The 18553-nt window shown below is 38.7% G+C and overlaps 1 protein-coding gene across 2 annotated transcripts in view; it reads left to right on the forward strand.

The window, feature by feature from the left end:
- DTNBP1 (dystrobrevin binding protein 1) overlaps positions 1-18553 on the forward strand; it is a 165521-nt gene that overhangs the window by 57936 nt on the left and 89032 nt on the right. The window lies entirely within an intron of this gene.

Genomic DNA, 18553 nt, shown 5'->3' on the forward strand with positions numbered 1-18553 from the left:
AAACAAACAAAGCAACTATTAACACTAAAGGAAAACTCAGGTTTATAAGAAAAGAAATATACCACATGGTTCAGTTAAAAACTATTTATATAACTTTGTAATAATTAAATGTAGAATATGGATTTAAGCCAGAATTATAATATAACTTGTTGGGAAGATTGGGGAGAGGAAGCCTGTTTGTATTGAGGGGTAGGTGGAGCCTCATCTTTCACAGCAGGAAATCAGTGACTAATATTTAAAATTTAAAAATGAATAAATATTAGTGCTGGCATTTAATTTAGAAATAATGGAGGTAAATACAAGAAAAAATAATTGGAAGAACTGAATGTGGCTGCTTGTAAAAGTGTAACAGAGTGGGGGTGTCCAAAAATCCCTAGAGCCTGCAGGTTGTGGGATGGGGAAAAGGGAACAGCTTTTAAGATGCCTTTGCATGACTATGGCTAAGTAGCTAGTGTCTCAGTTATGCAAATGGCTTTGGTTCTCCCAAGGCCCCAAGAAGATGGGAGGGGTTTTGACCATGGAATGGTGCGGAAAGAGCATACGGAGCCTGCGCAAGGTTCTGTGAATGGTCAGAACTGGTTACCACGCCCACTGCGTCAGAGGATGCAGTTAGGGGTTTAAAAACAGGCGGCAAACATTTTAGCAAGGTTCTCCATGCGGTTTTGAGAAGAGAAGTTTTCCATGTGGTTTTGTGAAGAGGAGAGGACAAGGAAGGAGGAGAACACCATGGAGGCTTTGAAAGGAAAGGAAGAACTCTATGCGGTTTACAAGGAGGCTGGAAACTCCACGCAGTTTTGCATTGAGAGCTGGAGGGCACCGCAACGCAGGCAAAACCTCCCCAATCAAGATCGAATGATTGGAAGCTGCCGGTAAAACTGAACTGTGTCTGGGAAGTAGGAAGACTGTATCTCTGACTTTTCTAAAACTAGCCTGGTTTGGTAGGGGAAGGCAGAACTATGTGTTTGTGGGTGTTTTAAAGAAAATAAGACTTAATGGCAGAAATCCGCAAATAACCTAAATCTATATAAACATTAAATAAACAATTATTTTTCTTTTCACTCAACTCTGGTATTGAGAGTTATTCTTCTGGCGGCGGGCAATCGGGCCCCTAATAACTAAACAGCCCGTGGGTTCTGTTTCAATCCGGACAGCCCGTGGGTTCTGTTACAAAAGGACAGAAAAGGTGGAGAGATCTGGGCAAGGGACTAATCTTCATCATAAATAAACCCATGTGGGTACTATTTGTCTTAAGGAATGTACATGCACTATTTCTGATAAACATAAAATTGAATTTAAAAACCTTTTTTATTATTTGCAATAGTCCCTGAAGTGTTTCATGTGGAATGCTAGACTGAGAAGATAGCCACTGATAAAACATTTCCATGATCAAGTTTCAGAAACACTTTAGCCCTGTACTTGACTCATGGAGGCAGTGCATGCCAGTGTATTAAGGGTTCTGAGGATTTCTGTAGTAAAGAAATTTGTTTGATTCAGCATTTCACAAATTATTTGCTTAAAAAACCAATTTGCATGTAATACATATTAAAGTTCTGTGACTAGGTTTTCTATATATCATTTGAGAAAAGTTCAACTTTGTTACCAAAAATTAAACTTTTTGTTACCTGATCCACAAGGGAAGATTTCTTAAAAATAAACCTTCATTTTTAACAAGATGCCCTGCAAACTAAATGAATGATTTTTCTTTTCTTGCTCTGAGAAGAGAACAGGTGAACAAAAGGTTAGCTGTATATCGGGGGGCGGGGGTTGTTTACAATGTATGAACACTGTAGCTTTTCAGAAAATCTAGGCGGACAACTGGATGGGGTGGAGAAAACAGAGAAACGAAGGACAAATTTCTCACACACCTCCAATGTGAACAGTCTCTACTATAGGCTCCAATTTCTCATTCAGCTCCCATCAGAGCCTGTGGAGTAGGCAGGGTAGCCATTATTGGAGTTGAGGAGGCGATTGAGTTACCTGAAATCATCTGGTTGTTTAGGGGCCAGCATCAGAGCCAAATTTTCAGACTCCAACCCCCCTCCCCCCCCAGGGCAAACTTGAAACAAACTGAATCAGTCCCAGATGTTGATATCAGTGCATCTTTGGTTGTTGAACGGAGATATGTTATTTTATAATGCATTCTGGGGCAGGGGGCTGGTTGGGCATATGACCCATTCCCAACTGTAATGGCGGCTTACTTATAATGGCAATGATTCTCACAGCTTTATGTATGTTCCTAGGGAAGAGTCCATAGCACTATCTACCCTTAAAAAATATTTGAACAGCTGGTTTAAACTATTTCTACAATGAGGGCATCCGTTTTCAGCTGGTTATTTGACATACATTAAACTATATAGTTGTAGGGGGAAATACCTATAAATAGGTTTTCTAAAAACTCTTGTGATATAAAGTAATATTGCTATTACTAATACCTTTTTTTTTTTTTTTTAAGGGTCAGAAGAGTCAGAGGCGGAGACTGTGATTTTATTTTATTTTTTAAAAGGTTTTATTTATTTATTTTTAGAGAGAGGGCAAGGGAGGGAGAAAGAGAGGAAGAGAGACAACCCAGGCACATGCCCTGACTGGTAATGGAATAGGCAACCCTTTGGTTCACAGGCTGGCGCTCAATCCACTGAGCCACACCAGCCTATTACTAATACCTTTTGTGGACAGGAATAGATGCTGCCCTTGATAAAAAGTAAAACAAAATAGTGGAAGAATATAGCTATAGACAGAAGACAAGTACTGATGCCAGTGGCTAAGTTGTCAGATAGTTCAGAAGATAATTAACCATCCAAGTCTGACTCAAGGATCCCTTGCATAAGCTTTCATAAGCAATAGGAAATACATTTTTCATCAAGTAGGAAGGGTTAATATTTAGTATATGAACCAAAACAAAGAGCCTAAAAGAGTTTACATGGGTTTGCCTAGTTAGCAGGTAGAAATATGGACTTGAGATTTGAGAGTCAGCTCACATTTTTAGTCACAAGGTGTTGTTAGGGATAAAGAAGCAAGCCAGTGACTCTCAAACCAGTAGGAGATAATTAACAAATGAATCATGGAAAAGGGGCAAGGAAATGACATTCTGCAGCTCCTCACACACATCTCTGGGATCAAAAGGAGGAAGATTGTCATCAACAAACACAGAGAAATGGGAAGATGTAGCTAGATAACTTTGCAAATAAGTTGGAGATAGACCTATAACTACATTACCCTTAATTAAGGTAATCCTTAATCAATCACACCCTGAGTTAAGTAGTTAATTGCGTTAGATTATGAACCGGATTAACCAGTAATGGAGAAATAAGGGAGAAAGAGAGGGGAGGGGGAGTTAATCACATTAGTATAAAACCAGTTTTCTTTGTCTACTTTGCGCACTCATGCTCCTGGCTGGCAGTTGCACCCAACTCTGCAGACTCGTGAATAAACGTCTCACTTTGCTGCTCAAGTCCTATGTTCGGTTTTTTATTGTGAGCGTTTTTCACAGTGTCGGGGGAAATAGGTGATAAATGTGTAATGTATACAGGATAAGTTCAGATAATTATATAGGCTTTGAAGAAAATAAAGCGGGATAATTTTATAATAGTAAGATGGGAGGAGGGCTGCTTTGACTAGGGTGAACAGGGAAGGCCCTCCTTACCTGGGTAAGGAGACAGCCATATAAGGATCTAGGATTATACAGTTCCAAGCAGAAGGAACAACAGGTGCAAAGACCCTGAATCATGAACAATAGATAAGTTTAGGAGAATGAAGACGTAGAGCTGAAAAGAAATGTAGAGTCTCAGCTCTCTACATTTTCATCTTTTCAGTACTATCATATTATTCCTTAGAATGCTTATTGGAAGCCTCTTACAATAACTAGTTATATTGTACTTAAAATCATACATAAACGTATGATTTAATTAAAATATTTCTTTTCAAACTTCTGAACCCTTTGTTTTTCCCTTTCATTTGCAGCATATTATCAGAATTTTTCTGAAAATAGCTGTATCTTGAACGGTGTGATTTTAATAGTCTTGCTTAATTCTAATGACTCATTTTTAACACAGTCTTTTCATTGGACTTGAAATCCATTTAGGGGTATATTAAACTTTGGAAACATCCTCACTGATTCACTTAGACTTTGAAACTTAATTGCTATCTCTTAGAATTTCTCTCTTGTAAGTAGGAGGTGGTCACTGCTTGTATTGATGAGATTTAGTTCCGATGCATAATTTGAGAAAGTCTTTTTTTTTTTTTTTTGCTTTATGTATTACAGCTAATGCTAAGGAACTATGCTTTTTCTGTTCGTGTTTGTTTTTATTTTATGTTTTTGGTCACATGTGGATTTCAAACTAAGTTTTGAAAACATTTTAAAGCAAAGCATAACAGATTTATTTGAGATCTATGGCATAACTTTTTTAGTAGTATTTGACCAGTTTGTGTTCTAGAGAACAGCCTGCCAAACTCCTGACCTTCAATAAATGACTGTCTGAGCTAATTTAGACAAATAATGTACTCCATTTCAGAAAGTTGGGTATGGTGGTGCTAGGACAGCTTAGTAGGGTGTGGCACATAGAACAGAAGAAGCCAATGGCATTCTCCAGGGTAGAGATGGTTTTGGATCAAAAGAGGAGTTCCAGAATACCTCAGCGAAGGGAGATATGGAAAGGCAGTCACTAGGTTCTGCAGTGCAGGTCCATTGGGATGCTGAATGCAAAGTGGATCAGGAGAGCTTTCCCTCAGGCAGTGCTTCCCCAAAAAGGGAGTGGACTTCTGTATCTGCCCAGGATGGGTAATAGGGGCTAGATTTACTCTCCCACCTAACACAACCAAAAGCCAGACAAAAATAACTGAAATAACAGTTTTTAAGATATTGGACATCAAGCAAAGGAAACAAGTAAGCCTTTAGAGACAGGAACAAATGAGATGAGCCCTGTGATTATCCCAATATTCTACCTTGATAGTTTCCTGGCTATAGTGTAGGGAGGAAGGGAACCCAGGAAGAGCCTAGTAGACTCTCCAACTTGAAGAGAAAGTTGGAAGTCTGGGGAGACCAAGACAGTTAGAGGCCGCAAGACACAGTACCAGAGAGGAGAGAGCCATACAGAGAGAATCCCAGAAATCTGCAGAGGGTTTTCCTTGAATATTCAGCAGTGTACTGATAATGTATGTGTCGTTGTCTGAAGCGGGAGGAAGAAAACATCCAAAAGGATTAGTTAATAGTGCTTGGTGACTACATACATAGTGCCTATTCCCAACAGCCAGACTGGAAAAATTTACATAATTCACAAGACATTGGAAAGAGCACTCAGAAAGGTCCCTCAGTAGTGGGTATAATGAGTCTTTGATCAGACCTGCTTAACAAATCATAAAAGCAAACTTCAAAAAAAATGTTCCTTTGCCCTGGCTGGTGTGGCTCAGTGGATTGAGTCCCAACCTGCAAACCAAAGGTCACCGATTTGATTCCTAGTCAGGGCACATGCCTGGGTTGTGGGCCAGGTTCCCAGTTGGGGGCATGTGAGAGGCAACCACACACTGATGTTTCTCTCTCTCTCTCTTTCTCCCTCCCTTCCCTTCTCTCTAAAAATAAATAAATAAATTTTTAAAAGTGATCCTTTGAATTATTTTCAAGTAATTTAATTATCCCAAAACAAAGCTCAAGAATATTTGTAGGAATATAAAAATATCTAGCACCCAGCAAGATAAATACAATGTCTGGCATCAAATCAAAGATTACTAAGCAAACTTTGAAAACACAGATGTTTGAATTAGCAGACAAGAACATTAAAACCAGGTACTGTAAAAAAAAAACAAAAAAAACAAAACAAAACAGGTATTGTAACTATTCTATAAGTTCAAAAAATTAAGTAAAGACATTGAAGATTTTTTTTCTTTTAAAGCACAAATTTGTGTGTGTCTTCTCCATTTTCTCCTTTTACTGCTTCCCCTATTAGATGCTTGATTTTATATGGTTCCCAGGTGGTAATTGATAGCAAATTATATTTATTACAGTATAGTAATCACACTTGCTAGACTGCCGACCTCTTGATAAAAGACTGTGAATACGTTGGTTTCATGAATGTGTAATCACATCTTATATTTTCTTTCAAAGTGAAACCTAAGCATATGGGTTGGCAAGGAATTGAACTTAACAAAATTCTTGCTCCAAAATTTCTGTTGAAGAATAAATCTCGACAGTTTCAGACTTTATATATAGTTATGAGAATAAATGTAGCTAGAATATTTAACAGATTATTACATCCTTGAGTTGACAGTAAATATAGCTGAGGACTGATAATTAAGTTCTTCAAGCTTTATTTGAACAGTGAGTATCTGTTTGCCATCAATATTAAAAATCCATGTCCTGATTTAATTATTTGAAAATAATAAATGTTGCCTTGACCTGTGTGGCTCAGTTGGGTGGGCATTGTCCCACAAAGCAAAGGTTGCTAGTTTGATTCCCAGTCAGGCCACATGTCTGGGTTGCAGTTTGTCCCGGTTAGGGCATATGTGGGAGGCTACAGATTGATGTTTCTCTCTCACATTAATGTTCCTTTCCCTGTCTTTTTCTCTCCTTCCCTCTCTCTCAAAAAATAAATTAATAAAAATCTTAAAAAAAAACAAATAATAAATGTTTCTCTAAATGGCTTACAGTAGTACTCCTTTCCTGAACTTTTCCTCCCAGTTGTGTAAGTGCCACTCAGTATATTGGGGTTCATAAAGTTTTTTGTTTTTAACAGACAGTATAAACTAAAGTGTATATTCGAAGTTGGAAGTTGTCAAGACTAAATGTATAGCAGTCTCAAGAAAGGTTTACTGAAATTCAGCAAAACATAATTGTGATTATCTTGGGTTTTAAAAAAAGGTAATTTTTTTTCTGAAGATAGCACTGTTAGCTTGTGCATTATAATTTACAGAGTGTGTAATACTTTTAATGTCTTAAAATCAGTTTATTAAATTTGGAATAATATTTTGTGTCATATATGATCTAATACCATTTTGGAGTTTTATTTCCTTATTGGTTGTTGTTTTTTCAGAGATTTTTCTGGAACTTTGAAATTAGTTATTTTAGTCTTCAGGTAAGCATAGCTAAAACTAAGGCGTGACCTTTTACTTTTTTCTCCTTCCTGGTATTCTTGAAGGAGGCTATAGCTCGGACAAGCAGAGACATACTTAGCAGTCTGCCCTGCCTGCTCTAATATGAGTGGCAGGAAAATGAGGTGCTGCTCCTCTCTGTTGCAACCCTTTCCTCTTGCCCTTCGAGGCTGTGTTCTAGCAAGGGCGTATTCACCCAGTTTTACTGTGGCTAATAAATGGTGTCTTTCCTTGCCTGCCTTATACCATTTCTAGTCTTTAGTTCTTGGTCAGAAAATTGGCACTTAATTGTTTCAAAGGGCATACACTCTTTACTACTGGAAAGGTTTTGGTACTGGATTTCAAAAAGGGATGCTGTCCCGTAGAGCAAGCAACATTTTTCTTTCTCTCTGGAAGTTGCATGTCATGTTTTATTTATGACCAATTCTTATCCATATACCAATATCAAAGAAGTGCATTATTGTCATATGAAGTAACATTACTTCTTTGAGGAAGAGAAAATAGAAGTTGATATATAGCTATCTAGGATTAATTCAGTTGAGAATTTATCAGTTGATATCAATATGTTGTACTTTTATATGGATTTTAAAAAGTTGAAAAGTATCTTTTAAAATTATAAACAATGGACTACCTCGAGGAAAGTTGAAAGCCAAAGAACTTACTTTATAAAGGAACTTAAAATAGAAAGTCCTCACCCAAGTATATGATTATTGATCTGAAAGAGAAGGAAGGGAGAGAGAGAACATCAATGTGAGAGAGAAACATTGATTGGTTGCCTCCTGTATGTGCCCTGACCAGGGATCAAACCCACAACCTTTTGGTATATGTGATGATGCTCCACCCAACTGAGCCACCTGACCAGTACGCTTCATAAATGAACTTTTAAAAAGATTTATTAGGACACGTATAATAATGCAGAGACTTCAAGCCAAGATGGAGGCATAAAAAGACACGCTGCATCTCCCTCCACAACAAGAAGAAATACAGCTACTTCAAAACTAGAAACAACCAGAAGTTTCAGAAAATCAAACTGTATGGAAGTCCAGCAAACTAAGATATAAAGAAGAAATATTCAGACAGGTAGGAGGGCAGAGCTGAGGTGGAGAGGATATGGGGTGGTGGCGGCAGTGGCATGCCGGCAGAAAGTGCAGTCACATGTTTTAAAAAGTCAGGAGGTACACCTGGGGAGCGTTCCCAGCTCCTCACCGGACCTTGCGGCCCATGGTCCCAGCACCAGGAAAAATCAAGCCTCATTGCTTCTGACTGTGCAGACCAGTGGTGGTTGGGGTGGAGGCAGAAACTGCTGGTCTCTCAGCAGAGTCCACTAGTTTAAAGAGCCCTCATGGTCCTAAAACATCCGCAGACCCACCCACTCTGGGAATAACGGCCAGGGCAGCAGCTAGAGGAGTGCCAGTGCAGTACAGAAGTGGGAGAGGTGCCTGGAAAAGGGGCGAGTGCTTGGCAAGATCCCTCTTGGATCCCTCCCCCACATACAGTGCCACAACGTGGTGAAAGAGATCACCCTGCACTGACAAATCCCTAAGGCTCCGCCCCTTACAACATCACAGAAGTGAAAGCTCTACCTGGGACACGGAGGCAAACAAACACAGGAGCCTGTCAGAATGAGGGGACAGAGAAGTATAGCCCAAAAGGGGAAATTGATCAAGGTTCCAGTGGGAGAACTAAGCTACGAGGAGATAGCCAACCTCATAGATGAGGAGATGGACATCCTAACTGATGCAGAATTCAAAACACTGGTGATAAAGATGCTCACAGCTTAACAGATATGCTTGAGTACGGCAAACACATAAGAAAAGAAGTGAATGCTATGCTAAGTGAAATGAAGGAAAATCCACACAAAAGCAGTGTTGAAGGGAAGGAAACCGGGGCTCAAATCAATGATTTGGAATATAAGGAAGAAAAAAACAGTCAACCAGTGCAGAATGAGGAAGCAAGAATTGGAAAAAAATGAGGAAAACTTCCCAGATTTTGCGAAGGAGATGGACATACAAATCCAGGAAGCATGGCAGGTCCTGGGAGAGCTGGACCCAGAGGGGACCACACTAAGATGCATCATGATTGAGATGCCAAAAGTGAAAGATAAAGACAGTGTCCTGAGGGCAGCAAGAGAGAGGTGGAGAGTTGCCTATAGGGGGGTGCCTATAGGACTATCAGCTGATTTCTTAGAGGACACTTTGCAGGAAGGAAGGGACTGGCAAGCAATATTCAATGTGATGAAAGGCAACCTACAACCAGGATTACTCTATCCAGCAAAGCTATCATTTGGAATGGAATGGCAGATGAAGTGCTTCCCAGACAAGGTGAAGCTAAAGGAGTTCTTCATCACCAAGCTGTTATTATATGAAATGTCAAAGGGACTTATTTAAGAAAAAGAAGATCAAAACTATGGACACTAAAATCACAACAAACTCAGAACTATCAACAACTGAACCTAAAAAACAAAAACAAAATCCAACTAAGCAAACCAGAATAGGAACAGAATCATAGGTATGGGGATCATTTGGAGGGTTATCAGCTGGGAGTGGGGAGGGGGAGGAATGGGGAAATGGTGCAGGGACTAAGAAGCATAATCGGTTGGTACAAAATAGACAGGGGGAAGTTAAGAATAATATAGGAAAGGGTGAAGCCAAAGAACTTATATGCAGGACCCATGGATATGAACTAAGGGGGATGGGATTGCTGGAGGGAAGGGGGGTACTGGCCAGAGGGGAGCAAAGGGGAAAAAATTGGAACTACTGTAACAACATAATCAATAAAACATATTTAAAAATATTTGTTCAACTGAATAGACAGCACATTAAAGTTAAAATATTGGTTTTTTTTTTTTTAAGATTTCATTTATTTTTTAGATAGAGGGGAAGGGAGGCCAAAAGAGAGGGACAGAAATATTAATATGTGGTTGCCTCTTGTGCAACCCCAACTGGGGACCTGTCCGGTAACCCGGCTTGTGCCCTGACTGGGAATCAAACTGGTCATTCTTCGGTTTGCAGACTGACACTCAATCCACTGAGCCACACCAACCAGGGCTGAAGTTAAAATATTGTCAACAGAAAAGATTGTATAAAGGTTGTATAATATGAAGACATTGATAAAAACCAAATCCATGATGTACTTTAAATATTTAATCAATATTTTTCTTAGCTTTTGGGTAGCTAAGTCCATTGACAAATCAATCTTTATTTACCTGTCCTCTTGAAACTATCCATCCTTGACTTTTAAAGCACTAGTATCCTAAATTTTCTTCTCTACATTAGGTTAGTTTTTATTTTCCATTATTGATTATTTACGGTTGATATTCTCTTGGATTCGGTTGTCAGTTATTATCTCCTACCATTGTTCACACTGTCCCTAGGTACACTCTTCCATATGCTTGGCTCATCTATGACACAGATAATGGTCATTATCAAATCACTGCCTTCAATTTGGGTCTCTGTCTCTTTACCTTCAGAATAGTTGCCACCTGGACATCTCTACTATGGTATACCAACAGACATCTCAAGAGCAGCATGCCCCAAATTATCTTCATGGTGAAATTTGACTTTTTTTTTTTTTTTTTTTTTTTTTTGGTCTCGGTAAGGCATTACCAACTACAGATTAACCCACAAAGATGGGAGTCATTGTCATCTCTTTTTCCCTTTCTACTATGTCTGCTCAGTTCCTAGTCCAGTCCAATAGTTCTTTGAGTCCGTTCTTGCTTTTCTGTCTTCACTGGTCATATCCCAAGTTCAAGCCCACATCTTTGTAGTCTCAGTTATAGTGATAGCTTCCTAATTAGTCTTTCTATAATCTTGTTCTCAAACCATTTATATTACTGTGAGAGTGTTCATTTTTTCCCCTAAAATGCAGATATGATTAAGGCGTCTCATCATCTTCAAGATAAAAAATAAGTTGTGATGACGATGATGATATAAATTAAGATAACAATAACATTTACTGAGCACTTACTATGTAACAAGTACTGTGTTTAAAAATCTTAGTCTAAATTAACTCATAGAATTTTCATAATCACCATTTGGGTTGGTGTACTTTTTAAAAAAACCCTCACCCAAGGATATGTTTATTGATTTTAGAGAGAAAGGAGGGGGGCAGCCAGAGAGAGAGAGAGAAACATTGATGTGAGAGACTTCAATCGGTTGCCTCCCATACACACCCCAACTGGAGATCGAACCCGCAATGTGCCCTGACTAGGGATCAACCCACAGTGCTTTGGTGCACAGATGATGCTCCAACCAACTGAACCATCTGTCCAGGATATGTGTACTTTGCTTTTCACCAAAAAGAAAAATGAGACAAAAGGAGATTAAATAATTTACCAGGAGTTGCAGAGCCAAGAAATGGCAAAGCCACACCAGACCAATGTTTTTCTAGCTTAAAAGTCTGTTCATACCCTTTATATTACAGTAGTCTCTCTCTCTATCGTGGTTCACTTATTGCGGCCTCACTGTATTGTGGGATTTTTAAAAATATTGTATTTAATTATCGCAGATTTCTTGCTATATTGCAGGATTTTGCAGTACTGTGTACGTATGTTGTTAAAGTTATGTAGGTTTAAGAGTAGAATAAATGTAAGGTCTAGAACATAATACCCACGATAAGTGAGGGAATACTGTATATTATCTCCACACAAGGCTATCCATATTCTGGGTTTGGGTGCTATGAAATATGAAAAAGATCTTGCTTCTCTTGGTGCGTTGACCACTTCAGCTCTTGTGACTACTAACTGTAAAAAATGGGCAAGCAAGGTTTTTTAGTAGTGGTGCCACTGGATCAGGGATACATTTGGATGTGAGATGTATGATTTTTTTTTTTTAATCCACCATCTACCCTATCCACCAAAAACTCACCACACCTGTAGAGATACACATTTTCAGGTGGTATGGCATGACTGTAGAATGCTGAGAAACAACAAATCACTGTCTGGGTGATAAAGAGTGACAGGGTGCTTGGTTTTTTGTTTTTAAGAAGCTGTCTAGCCAATTAAAAATTTGAACTTAAAAAATAAGTAACACAGCCCTCACTGGTGTGGCTCAGTGGATTGAGCACCAGCCTATGAACCAAAGGGTTGCTAGTTCGATTCCCAGTCAGGGCACATGCCTGGGTTGTGGGCCAGGTCCCCAACTGGGGGTACACGAGAGGCAACCACACATTGATGTTTCTCTTCCTCTCATTCTCCATCCCTCCCCCCTCTCTAAAAAATAAATAAATAAAATATTTAAAAAATTAGTAACACAAAGGCATTAAAATTCTTTTAATAATTTTACAATAAAAATGTAACCAATTAGTTGCCATGGGCTAGTCACCGAACACGTTTCAGTACATCAATGAGAATAAAGATGTTTAACAGACCTGTTTTTGAAAATCACAGGCTATTTTCCAAAGCATGTTGGGGTACCAATGATGATGGCTTTCAACTTCCAACAGTTTCCTAAAAAGAATGTAATCTCATAGATCTGGGTGGACCCAGATGTTGCCCAGAAATTTTGTGATAGCTCTGAGTTTTATGTACATGACTCTGGTATTCAGGACACTTGATCTTCTAAATTAGGTAACTTCCTGGTGGGGCTAAAATATCTCAGGTAGGCCACACTTGCATTCAGATAGGCTGTATGTGGCCCATGAGCTGCATTCTGGATGGTAAAGATTGCGCACATGTGGAGTCAAAAGCAGGTGTGGCTTTTATTACCAGTCCTATTATTTATTAATTATGTGACTTTTCATCTTCAAACCTCGTTTTCCTCATGTATTAAATGAGGATGATGGTACTTACAATTGGATATTGTGGGTTATAGGGGATAATGTGTGTAAGGTGCTTTGTACAATATGTGGGATACAGTGAGAACTCTCATAAATATACCTGTCTCATCTGCCTTCTACTTGTCTCAACCACCTGCTTCCCCCTTTAAATCAGATAGATTTTCATGGAAAACAGCTCTAGGAAAGTAATTTTCTTGCACGTTTGGGGGGAATTTAATCCTTAATATATAAGTTAGTGCTGCCACAAACCAGGCCATTTCCTTGACCTTCATTATCTTTGGGATCAGTTTTTAAAATTCCAAATCTTGTTTGTTACTACATCATTAGATTCTTTTCAACATTAACTGTCAAGATTCTAGGATACTATCACCTTAGTACTTTCTAGTCTGTGCTTTCCCAAAGTAGATAAATATATGATATTATAATATAGCATATTATATATTAATATAGCATTATAAATAAGGACTTAGTACAGTTTTTACATTGAACTAGGTGCTTTTCAAGAAGCTTGTTTTATAGATAATGTGTTAAAAATGTCTTGCTCTGTAACACATCTCCTGGGCAGGATCTATGTAAGAAATAACAGCAGGGACTTTTAAGATGCAGACTGTTTTGAGAAAATTTACCTCGAGCTGAAGGCTAACTCTATTGCTAATCCCCAACCCACCTTCTACCTTGTTGACCACAAACACACCAAGCCTGTAAGTATATATTTTCATGACTGTAGAATGCTGGGAAAAACGAGACTTGGTAATAATAAGTGAAAGAGGTCTTGTGAGATTGTGCGGTCACAGTGATAGATTTTGTCATCAGCCATAATGAAGGGTTGCTTTGCAAGTGTGTTCTATACAAAAAGTACTGCTAATCATACTTTAAAAGAATTTTTTTCTAAACATTTTCAAGTGTTAAGAAAAATGTTCGAGTTGATTTTGCAGTTGGCATTTTGAATGTGGTATTTTGCCATATAGGATCATTGTGTTAACATCATGGATTTGTCCTAGGGAAACCATTTCGTGTGTAGGAAAGTGTGCTTCCATCTGTGAGATGATTGTGTATATGGAGATACTTATCCAGTGGTTCCAGTCTGTCAAGTTCACAGCTGTATGTCTGATTTAGTTGAGTTCTATACATGTGCAGATTTAATATACTTCTTGTAACATTCCATAGATTTATTTATTAATGTGATGCTTTCTTTTGTTTTTATTCTGCCCTTGTAACTCAACCCCTGTAGAGAAAATGATTAAATAGCAATTTCACCCTTTAGAAACACTATTAAGACTTTGAGTCTGGTGCTTTTTATTAATGCATTAGTTTTAGGGTTTATTATGCTAAATTTTGTGAAGGCATTTGCTGAATTGAGTAAAATTTAAAATATGGTAATATCTAAAGGAAGGCATTCCAGTTCTTTCTACTTAATGGATCTTCTGAAAATACTATTAAAACTATGAAAAATAAGAGACTCCATTTTTTAAAAAATGCAAGCAGCAAATTATCAAATGAGATACTATGTGACCAAGTTTTTTTTCTTTTTTTTAAAAAAGAATAAAGTTCTCTATAGTTACAACAAGGGCTTCTTTGAAAAAGCAGACATTCTTAGTTATTCTGCAGTCACAGTGCTTGATAATCATGATTTGCTGAGTGTCAGTTAGATCTGACTGTGCACATGTATGAACAGGGTGGATAAGTCATGATCTGTGCACTTCAGGAGTACTGCAGTAAAATTGTAGAGATGACACCTGTATGAAATAACTGCATTACAAGGCAGTGCATGAAGTGTTATAAGACTGATAGAATTGTTATATGAGTTTCGATAAGGGAAAATCGCCAGTTGGGTGCCAAGGATGTTTTCATGGAAAAGATTAACTTGAAGACTGTTCCACACTCATTATTGTCATTACCGTTTCTAATAGAATTTGGAGAGTATCCAGAACTTAAAACTCCTGGTTTACCTATGCATTTTCACTTGGTTCACTGAGAGTATGACATAATGGTTAAGAGTAAAATATCTGCCATGTTCTCAATAAATATTACCTATTATCTTCACCATCATCAGTGTTACTTTGCTGCAAAAACTCAGTGCAATCCTTGCAAGAAGGCTTGCTCTTTCCCTTCATTCCTAGAGTATCATCAACATGTCATTATCAGAGCAATAATTTATGACATCAGTTTCAAGTTGTTGCTTTACTTCCTTCTCTCACTGAAGTTCCTTGAGGTGATGCAATGTGTCTATCCCAAACCTAGCATTATTCCTACTGCTAGTCTTCATGTTATTGCTAGTGTCTAAGGCTCAATAAATTTTTGTTGAATGAATGATTCAATTCAGAGATTACATTCGGTGTAAGAAAACTGATATTTATATAAGGTTGATAACAGTGATAAGCCCTGGCTGGTTTAGCTCAGTGGATTGAGCGTCGGCCTGCGAGCTAAGTGTCGCTGGTTCGATCTTCCAGTCAGGGTACATCAGAGAAGGAAAACTCTGACTCCAAAAAACCTCCGCTGCCTTGCGGCATACCTCTTCAGGGGAAAGGCTAAGGGAGTAAACCCCGACAGAAAATCCGGAGCCGGAGTCCCTAAGGCGGTTTGACGTTGTGATCAACACCGGCAACTCCTGCGGCGCACCTGAACCCAAGCTGTATCGACTCCGTCTTTCCCTTGGACCCTTCAGCTGCGAAGAGAGGGGGGGTCTGCTGCATGGGCAACAGCAGACCCTCCATATTGCCCTGCCCAGGCTCTGTAGCTTCAGCGTCATCGCAAGATGTCGATTCAACACGGGAGGAGACAGATACCATGTCACTCCCGAGTCGGACTGCACAGCCATTCTCGGCGGTGCAGATGGACTCTTAAGAAGCTACACCATCGTCTCTCCAGACGGACGGCTGCCGACGATAACAGTGATGATAGAACTGGATAAATTCAGGATATATTTGAGATAGAATTGACATTTTTATTTAGGGATTTGGATGTGGAGAATGAGGGAGAGGGATAAATGAACGCTTGAAGAACTTGGTAATGCCAGTAATTGAGATGAGGGGACTGGAAGAAGGATAGGCTGTTTTGCAGATGTTGTTTGAGAAGCCTACTGCAGTTTGTGTAGAGCTATTAAATAGGCAGTTGCATATGAATCTGGAGCTCAAAGAAGAGGTCAAGACAAAAATATAAATCAGGAAGTCAGTAGCACAGAGACGGTATTTAAGGCTACTTAGCAGGATGAAATTGCCTTATAAGAAAATGTAAATTAAGGAGGGAAGAGGTGTCAGAACATTTAGTGGTCTGGAAGAGGTGGAGAAGCTAACAAAAGGAACTGAGGAAGCAGAAGAAAAACCAGAGGAAACTTTCTCGGAGTTGCCAGTTGCGCCATGTGCTGCCTGCGGGATTCAGATGAAAAGTAAGAACTGATCATTGCATTTGGCAACATGATGATTGTGGGTGACTTTGTGCAGTTGTGGGGTCTGGAAGCCAAACTGGAATAGGTTCAAGACTGACTAGGAAGTGAGAGAGTAGAAATCTGTAGGAGCTAAATCCTCAAGTAGACTGTAGGGATGGATATCGTGTCTTTCAGCATCACCAGCCTTGGGTTTCCAACCGTCAGACTATTTCATCAAGTCCCAAACTGAACTCATGATGCACTGCCCTCCAAAATCTACTTCTCTTCCTAAGTTTTCTATTTTTCATGAATTCACCTTCCTTCCAATGATCCAGACCAGACTCCTCATAGTTAATGTCGTTCCCTTCCTCCACGTATCCACATGTAATTAGTTGCCATGGACTGTTGCATCTTCTCCACAGCATTTTTCAAATTGGACTCCTTCTCTTCATTGCCACTGCCACTGAAGTTGCTCTTGCCAGGCACTAATAAGCTCTTCTTCAGACTCCTCTGATAGCTTCCAGAGTACTCCCTGGTTTTATTCTCTCCCTTGTCAATACATCTGTCCATCACAGCTAGAATGTTTTTTCTAAAACACAGTGTTGCTCATGATAATCTTCTGCCAAAAACAAAACCGTATCCTTTTAGCCTGGCATTCAGACCCTCTACCTTTTTAACTCATCTCCCACTACCTTCTCTTCATTCAGCTTGCTCTTCTGAAATATTTGCTGTTTCTTTTATTTTTTTTTAATATGTTTTATTGATTTTGCTATTACAGTTGTCCCAGTTCCCCCCCCCCCAACCTGGTATCCCCATTCCCTCCAGCAGTCCCCTCCCTTAGTTCATGTCCATGGGTCATGCATATGAGTTCTTTGACTTCTCTGTTTCCTATACTGTTTCTTAAATAGAACCAAACATTGTTTGGCCTCCCTCCACACCTTCACTTTCACCTCTGCTTGACACGCTGTCCCCCTCCTTTTCTTACTTCTTCTGTATTTCCAAATGCTTACTTATGACCTCTACCAAATTATGGAATCTGCCCTAAATATTAGGAAACTTCAAGGCTTTCAGTGCTACTGCTTTACTTTATCAGTTCTTTAAAGATTTCATAATACTGATCTTTACTTTAAACCACAGTTATCTGTACCACCACTACCTCAACCAATCTTCATTTTTAGGAATTAGAGAAGTTTCTTGTAAACTTTACAAACAGTTTAGGTAATAATTTCTGTAAATAGAGGATGTCTAGGAAGAGTCCTCTGCTAGGCTTCTCCTCTTTTCTCAGTAGCCGTTGATTTTTGATGAGGCTGCCAGAAGGTGAGAAGGCGAGCAGGATAGCTACAAATGGCACGCAGCTTTCCGCACCTAGGTGATGACTCATTGGCACAGTGCACTAGGTTCTTTGTTTTATGCTTGTTGATTTTGGGTGCTGGGGGAAGAACAGTGTCAGTGAAATTCTTACTCTGAGTTTTAGCTTTTTAAAATGGGAGGTGCTTTTTAGAAATTTTGCTCACTGCTACATATTTCAAGAGAAGGAAAGCAGAGGCTCTCTAAAGATGTAATCACAGAAAAAAAGAATTACTCATTAGAATATCAACTTGAGTAAGTTATCATGTTTTCCATCCATCAGTGACCTTAGGGGATTGCTACTGAGAAGCTTTTCAAGATGTTCTCTTATGATGCATGTTGCCTTTCTGTTAGGTTTTTCAGCTTTCATCCCATTGTTGGAATATAAAATAGGTTTTAGGCATGTTTATTTCATACCTAATCTTTTAAGAATTAAGTTGGACTGTTAGCTAAAGGGAAACAGTTATACATGTTTTTGAAAAGATGAGATTGAAAATAACATTGTTTTTCTTAATGAGCTGTGATGCTGGAGCATTATTATAAAGAGTCAGTATTTTTAGAAAAAGAGGAGTGAGATGACCATCTGATTTAAGAATCTCCACTGGGCTGTTCAAGAAGATTATCTGTTTGGCCTTTGAGTAGACTGCGTGCCAGTCCTCCCTGCCAGGTGTCAATTGTAGTTAACTGTTTTGGAACATGAGAGGTATTGTAATTAATAGTGTGGAATAGTGATTTGAGAATTCAAAATATCTCTAGATTTTTAGTAAAATCTGGAGTGCAGATAAAAGATAAATGTCTCATATTTTGAGTGGGATAACAAGCTTTAACCAAGTAAACTTACCTCCTCAAAATTACTTTTTATTAGTACTAATAATAAAAAATAGAATTAAAAAATTATTAAGGCAAATCTGAAAATAACTTGCTTTGACTTCTTTGTCAAAATGTTCTGTTTTACGTTTGTTCATCTGTTTTCTCTCACTTTACATCCTC

Source organism: Furipterus horrens, unplaced genomic scaffold (assembly GCF_987537825.1).
Source record: "Furipterus horrens unplaced genomic scaffold, mFurHor1.1.pri manual_scaffold_3, whole genome shotgun sequence".
Taxonomy (NCBI): Eukaryota; Metazoa; Chordata; class Mammalia; order Chiroptera; family Furipteridae; genus Furipterus; species Furipterus horrens.